The sequence below is a fragment of the Zonotrichia albicollis genome, chromosome Z (genome assembly GCF_047830755.1).
Source record: "Zonotrichia albicollis isolate bZonAlb1 chromosome Z, bZonAlb1.hap1, whole genome shotgun sequence".
Taxonomy (NCBI): Eukaryota; Metazoa; Chordata; class Aves; order Passeriformes; family Passerellidae; genus Zonotrichia; species Zonotrichia albicollis.
In genome coordinates this window covers 87,643,519-87,651,052 of record NC_133860.1, presented here as the reverse complement: position 1 = coordinate 87,651,052, position 7,534 = coordinate 87,643,519, and the positions used below count along the sequence as shown (strand labels likewise).

The 7,534-nt window shown below is 37.5% G+C and overlaps 1 long non-coding RNA gene across 1 annotated transcript; it reads right to left on the bottom strand.

Moving 5' to 3' along the window:
• Window positions 1-3,319: 3,319 nt before the first annotated feature.
• LOC141727192 (uncharacterized) lies at window positions 3,320-4,241 on the bottom strand. The gene is made up of 3 exons (XR_012578239.1): window positions 4,137-4,241; window positions 3,682-3,839; window positions 3,320-3,574 (listed from the first exon to the last, which is right to left on the bottom strand). It is a non-coding gene; the product is annotated as an uncharacterized LOC141727192 (long non-coding RNA).
• Between the last annotated feature and the right edge of the window lie 3,293 nt (window positions 4,242-7,534).

Here is a 7,534-nt window from a genome sequence, read left to right as displayed (position 1 = left end):
CGCGGAAGCCTCACTGAGCCCCTCCCAAGGTGGCGGCCTCTCTATGCAGAGCTGCTCTGCCCACAAGGCGGCAGCACTGCCGCCTGCCCCAGCTGGGGGCGCAGCGCGCCTCGGGGCTGCGGGCAGGGAAGGCGGCAAAAAAGAACAGGCGCGACCCCCACCAAAAACTCCTCTGAAATAAATGCCCCAAATAAACCAGTAAGAAGAAAAAAAACCCTCCTGCCTCTAACCTAATAGGATAAAAAAGGAAAACAACAAACAAAATCGAGTAATTTCTTTTAAGAAATATTTAAATATTTTTTTAAATATTTTTTCATAATAATACTCACCTTTATAATGTATATTGATGTATACTGTCTATTTATACATTTTATTTATAAATAAATTTATAGTCTATATTACATCTATTCCTAATACTTAAATTTATTTATATATTTTTATACATATTTTTACATAGTCTGTATATATTTGTTTTAGGATTTTTGCTTCTGTAAAATTTACATTATTTAAAATAATTCCTCTCTTTCTGCCTGTATAAAAGCCAAAAAGAACCCCTTTAATTTACATGTAGTTAATTTTTTTTAAATTATATTTTTCATATTTATATCCACATTTATACACAAATATACATTTTGAATATAATGTTTAATTTTTCATTTTTAATGTTCGATTAATTTATAAATTTTTATAAATTAACCTAACCCTAACCCTATTTATATACTTTTATATGTATCTTCATATAGTTTTTATTTATTTCTGTGTTAGGATTTTTACTTCTGTAACATTTATATTATTTTTTATAAATCCTGCCTCCGCCCAAATTAAAGCCAAAAAGAACCCCTTTTTTTTCAACTGTATTTAAATTTTTTTAAATTGAATTTTTCAAGTTTATATTCACATTGACATTTAAAATGTGTACTAATGCATACTGTTATTTGTATTCTATATTACATTTCTTCCTGCTATTTATATTTACTTATCTATTTCTAAATATTGAGATATATTTTATATTTATGTATATATTTATATCTTGATTGTAGAACAGTAATATCCATATTCATATTATTTAAAATAAAAGCCCTGCCTCTAACCCAATAAGAACCAAAGAAACCCCAACCCTTTCTTTTAAACAACATTTAAATATATATATCCTTATGTTTTCATATTTATGTTCACATTTATATTTATAATGTCTATTAATGTATATTGCTTACTTATACATTTTTCTTTATCAATGTCAATTTATAAATAAATTTATATTCTAAATTACATCTACTCCAAGCACTTATATAATCAATATATAAAAATATATGTATAAAAATATATAAATTTCTGTGTTAAGATTTTTACTTCTGTAACAGTTATATTGTTTAAAATAAAACCCCTGCCTCTACTTAAATAAAAGCCAAAAATTCCCTTTCCTTTAAAATATATTTACCTATGTTTATATTTATATTCCCACTTATAGAATATAAATAACCTTATATGGCAATATAAATTATATTACAAATCTGCATTTTACGTACATAAATTTATATTTAAATTTATATTCATAGCTTAATAATTTCTCTTTATATATTTATTATATAGTTCTATCTTAATATTCACATTTTTATAATAATTATAATATTTAAAATAAAACCTCTGTCTCTAACCAAATAAAAACCAAAGACACCCCTTCATTTAATTAAATATTTAAAATTCTATTCACATCTACATTTATAATTTTCTTTATAGATATTACATATTAGAGATAATACCTTATATTGATTCATATTTATTATATTAATAAAGAAAATATATAAATATTTTAAGTTAGATATATAAAATAAAAATAATACATTTTATTTATTATATGTACCGATATCTGTATATCGGGATTTCTATTTTTATATTATTTCTATTTATAGTATTTATAAAAAAACCCCAGCCTATAACCTAAAAAAACCCAAAAAAATCTCCAATTTATTTTAACATTTTTATATTTACATTCTATATTTTTATATCTTTGTAACATAATAATATATAAATTATTGTCTGTTATATATATATGTTACAATTATATACCATAATTAATATTAACAATTATATACCATAGTTTTATATATGTTTACATATGTTTAATAGTTTTATATATGTATCTGTTATAAATTTAAAAATATATATAAAATTTGAGTGGTAAATATAAATATAGATATTTATTTCTATTTTAAATGATATATTAAACCATATAAATTCATTAACCCGACACATCAGAGCCACAACAATACCGTACCTTTGTCAGCAACGGCACGCAGCACAAGCTCATCCCATCGCAGCACATCAAAACAAAACCTATTTTTATTACTAACAGAACAAACATACCACAACATTGAACCCTCATAAAACCTCAAATAAACCTAACTGTAAAGAAATTTTAAATCCCACTATAACTAGCCCAAAACCTCCGCACATTCTCATCATAAACTTCCTCGTAAACCAATATCTCAAAAACCCCATAAAACCTCAAATACACCTTGAAAATGACACAACTGCTAAGAAAAACAAACACCCACTAAAAATTAAATCAAACCAACTCACTAGACTCAAAACTGTACAACTGACCCTAAACAGTACTAAAAGAAGCCCCCAAAGCTCTACCTTTATGCTAATGCACAAATAAAAACCAATAATCTATAAAACTTAATTTAAAATTAAAAGAAAAAAAATCTAAACTGTTAAAATACTAAAAAATATAAATTAGTTATTTTTATGCTTTCACTGCCCAAATTAAAAAACATATTGCCTATAAAAACCCACCACGTGAATACCCCTGGCACAAAAATAAAACTAAAAAAACCTATCGAACCAGAAAGAAAATGGAACTTAGGAAAACCAAAACCATAAGGTTCAAGTACTCACACCACATCCCTTACTGGACAGCAACTATAAACAACATCAAACCATACAATCAATTCTAAAAACCACCTTAAAACCACTACATTGAAAAACCTGTCAAAAATTAAACACTGCATTTAACAAAAGCCATCGAATAAATTCACACCCACAAACTCCGGCAGCCCAGCTGGCCCAACCAAAGCTGGATGTTTATGCATACAGTAAACAAAGCCAAAACCCCAGTAATACCTATCACAAGTCTATGAAAGAAACCTATTGAAATCAATCCTGTCTCAAATACAAACCAACCCATCCAGAAAGCTGGTTCACTCAAAAAACAACTTACACTGAGTTAATCATACCAAGAAATTAAACAACACACCATATACCACCAATGAATATAACAGTCAGGTAAAGAAAAACTACTTTTTTTTCCCTTTTTTTTATTTAAACTAACTTCTTTTATTAGCTAGAACAAAAGATTTTGCCAGGCCTGTAACAACAACAACAACTTCTTTTTCTTCTTCACCTTCTGAAATGTCCCTTCTCGCTCCCAAATTCCTTTCAACTCCTGAGTTTACATCCAAGCAAAAAGCAAAATTCGTGCGCTCGCGCGTTCAATGCTCCTGTCAGATTCTCTGCTTCCCTCCACATCTTCTTACACTTTCAGCCTTCACGCCGTCCTGCCGTGATGAGTCTGACAGAAGAACAGGCACATGTTAACAGAGGATTTCCCTCCCTCCCCAGAGCTGGTTTCCTCAGCGCATTTCACCCAATCCCAAGCCTGCAATGATGCACGCTCACCTGAAGCAGGGGGAGAAATCTGTAAAGGTCACTAAATACATAAAAGCGCATCCCCATTGTTCCATTACTCAGCAGCCCATCCGGCCAAGGTCAGAGCTCGCTGCCCACCGAGGACACGGCAACCAGCAGGGCCCTTTCTCCCACTCTCCAGCACGGACCTGCGAAGCCAGAGAGGAGTTTACAGAGACCGGGAGCCGGCGGGACGGGACGGGTGCCCGGTCCGACCTTCCAAAGCTGGCGGCAGCGAGGGCGGGGACAGCCACGGCCCCGCTCCGCCTCCTCCGCTGCCTGCCCGGGGCTGCCCCGCCGGGATTGTCCGGCCCGCGGTCGCTCCCAGCGCCTGGAGCGGGGCGGGCGCGGGCCCGGGGGCTGCAGCCTTGTTCCGACGCCGCTAGCCCGCCCCCGCCCGCTGCCCCCGACCCGTGGAGCGCTGCGACCGCGCCTCCGCCGCCAACCGAAACTGGCCCCGCCGGGCCGCCCCCGCCGTTTCTCTCGGTCATTGTGTCCCTTTGCACTCCTGAAATGTCCTTCCCCCGTCCCCGGCATTTACAGACCCTGGCCCGCCCCTCGCCCTTCCCTCCCTCGGCAGCGGCGTCCTTGCCCCGCCCCGGGCACCCAGCTGGCTCGGGGGGGTGCAGTACCGCTCTGTGGCCACCTGTGTGGCCGCCTGTGTGGCCGCTCTGTGGCAGCGCGCCTCGGGGCTGCGGGCAGCGAAGGCGGCAAAAAAGAACAGGGGCGACCCCAGACAAAAACTGCTCTGAAATAAATGCCAAAAATCTTACCCGATCAGAAGCAAACAAGCCCCCTTGCTTTAAAACCATAAATTTGATATTTCTATTTTCCGTATTTATACTCACAGGCATATTTATAGTGGACATTGATGTAGCATGTAATTTATATAATATAAGTAAATATAAATAATAGGAACAGACAGAATATATTTTGTGGTTTTATAAATATCTTTCTATATTGATTGGATATCTCTATGTTTAAAATTAAAAGCATGATAGAAACGTATTATTTAAAATAAAAATCCCATCCTAATAAATACAAAAAAGCTCTATTCTTTTAAACTGTATTGAAATATTTTTATATATATAACTTGCATGACTATATTCACATTTATATTTATAGTTTATATTTAAGCATTATATTAATCATTCTATATAATATGTATCCTATTCAAATAATAGAGATGAATTATTTTTAAAATTATGAACCATATCTACTGCTACAACTTATTTTTTCTTATATTTTTAATTTTTATATTAATCTTTAGCTATTTATGATCTATTTCTATACTTCGAATTCTACCTTTATATTATTTGTACTTATAATTTTTATACTAAAACCCCTGCTTTTACCAAAAAAAACTAATATTTTAAACTACTTATAAAAAATTAATAAAAAACAACAGCCCACTTACTTGATTTATATCTATGGATATGGTGTAATATATAACAAATGATAGATATGATAAATCTATATTTATATCTTTTTCTAGTGTATTTTAGGAAATATAAACTTGTTTCAAATATATGCAGATATTTTATATTTTAAATAATTTAGCAAGTCTTTATATAACATAAATCAATACCATCCATAATGCATGTAATACTATATATAATTTCTTTCCAATTTTTTTTGGGTGTTTCCTGGGTCTTTTCTTGCCCTTCTTGGAATTTTTTTCTAGGTTTTCTTTGGGTTTTTTCTTGCCCATCTTGGGGGTTTTTCCTGGGTTTTTCTTGCCCATCTTGGGGGGTATTTTCTCATTTTCTTCTGTTTTTTTTCTTGCCCGTCTTCGGGGTTTTTTCAGGGTTTTTTCTTGCCCATCTTGGGGTTTTTTTCTGGGTTTTTTCTTGCCCATCTTCGTCTGTTTTTCTGGGTTTTAAGCCAACATGGGTACATTCCATGTCAGTACATACAATATAACCTGGCTGGAGATTTTTTATTCTAAATTTAACAATGAGTTGCAAAACCTGACAGCAAAAGTCACACACAAGATTAAATCCAGTCAGCATGTGCCCACCCATGCAGAGACGAGCAGACACAGACACAGCCACGTGCTCTCACACACTCTTTCCACTTAGACGCTCGCTGCGGCCCTGACTCCAGACACTGAAGAACGTGCTGTGACACATCTTCTATCACATCTTCTGGCTGCCGCTCCTTGATGTTAAATGGTAGATTCGGGGGAAGTTGGCAGCTTCAGGGACCTGTGAGACGACAGGAAGTGGCTAAAGAGTGGTTATCTGACAGCTAGGACTTCTCCCCACTCTGGACCAATAAATTATCTACCCAAAATCCCACAAAAGACAGATGAACAGTAAAGTTTTTATAACTGTGCTACCTAACTGTGACTACGTGCCAGGGCAGGGCAGCTGCGATCATAAGTGGCACAATGTAAGTACAGACAATATCAGCTGAGGCAAACAGTGCAAGTGTACACAGGGTGGAAGTATACACAATAAAGGGTAACGCACTTACATGCTGTGTAAGTACACACAGTACAAGCCAACATAGGTACACAGAATGTGAGTACACACCGTATAACCAAACATAGATACACAAGGTATAGGTACATACAAACATAAACCAACACAGGTACATACAATACAAGCCAGGACTGGAGATAACTTCTGGAAGATGAATTATTGACCTTTACACGCTTTGAGAAGGGTTGGGGTTAGATAGAACCACTGCAGTCACCTAGGGAGGTGAATCGGAAACAAATTCAGGACAAAAGTCACAGGGCGGCAGGACAGCTTAAGAGCTCCAGATGTCCTGTGTCCATCTACAAATCCCATCTAGAGTCCAACTACACCCCACATTACACATTCCAAGTCCCAGGGCCCTGCCCTATTACAGCTGGCCATGCGGCAGGGCAGAACAGCTCCGGCACCCATATGTGTGCAGACACCCGTGACACAGAACGTGACAAACAGGGGGACATCAAACACCACACATCACGCTTGTGGTGAGGGCCTCGAGGGAAGAAGGCAAAAGGGACCCCAAAGACACACTAGGGAACACGGCACACCGGAAACCACGACACAAACCAGAGCTGTTCTGCACTGCCCGCCTGAAAGCTGCCATCAAAAGTAGAGCCTCTCCCTTTAGCTGTCCTAAGAGGCCCTTGGAGAAGTTTGCTTTTCCCTCCGCTAATTTTTAAATCTGTCCCAAGAACTCCCAACCTGCTACTCCCCCATCTCCAGGCCGTGGCTCCCAACTTATCTTTTGGATAATCGGCGACAGGAATCCACGTTGCACCTGAAATGAGTCTGCTTCAGAGAGCCTCGTGATGGCCTGTGAGCCTCTCGGTCAGCTACAATAAAGAAAACCAAAACCAAAGAATGAGTCCAGAGTTATGTGGGCCAAATCCCAGCCAGTCAGCTACTTGCCCTCTCCTGAGTGTGCCTGGCTCCCTCAGGCTCCAGCTTCATCCTGATTCCAAGGCTGTGGCCTTTATTAGGGCTGGCACCTGGCTTAGAGAAAGGCAAAGTTAAATGGCATTCCTGTGAGTGCAGTGGATGACTCTGTGTGCTCTAAGACATGGGAATGCCTCTGCTAGAAGCCTTGTGGGGGGGGGGCCTCAAATAAACAAATAAACACCCTTTCTCACCCTGCTGCCTGCAAACCCCCTCCCAAGAACTCCTAACTGGATACCTGCTCACCCTCCCTCTCCCACTCACAATCCTCAACTCACCTGAAGCCTCAATCTCAAACATCATCCTTGACACTGGGCAGATCCCTCTTGTGACATGATCAAGCTGCTGAAAAAATTCTTCTCCTTGAGAGCTGAGCAATAACAACCACTTCTCTCCACCGCTCACCTTGACTGCTAATATCCGGA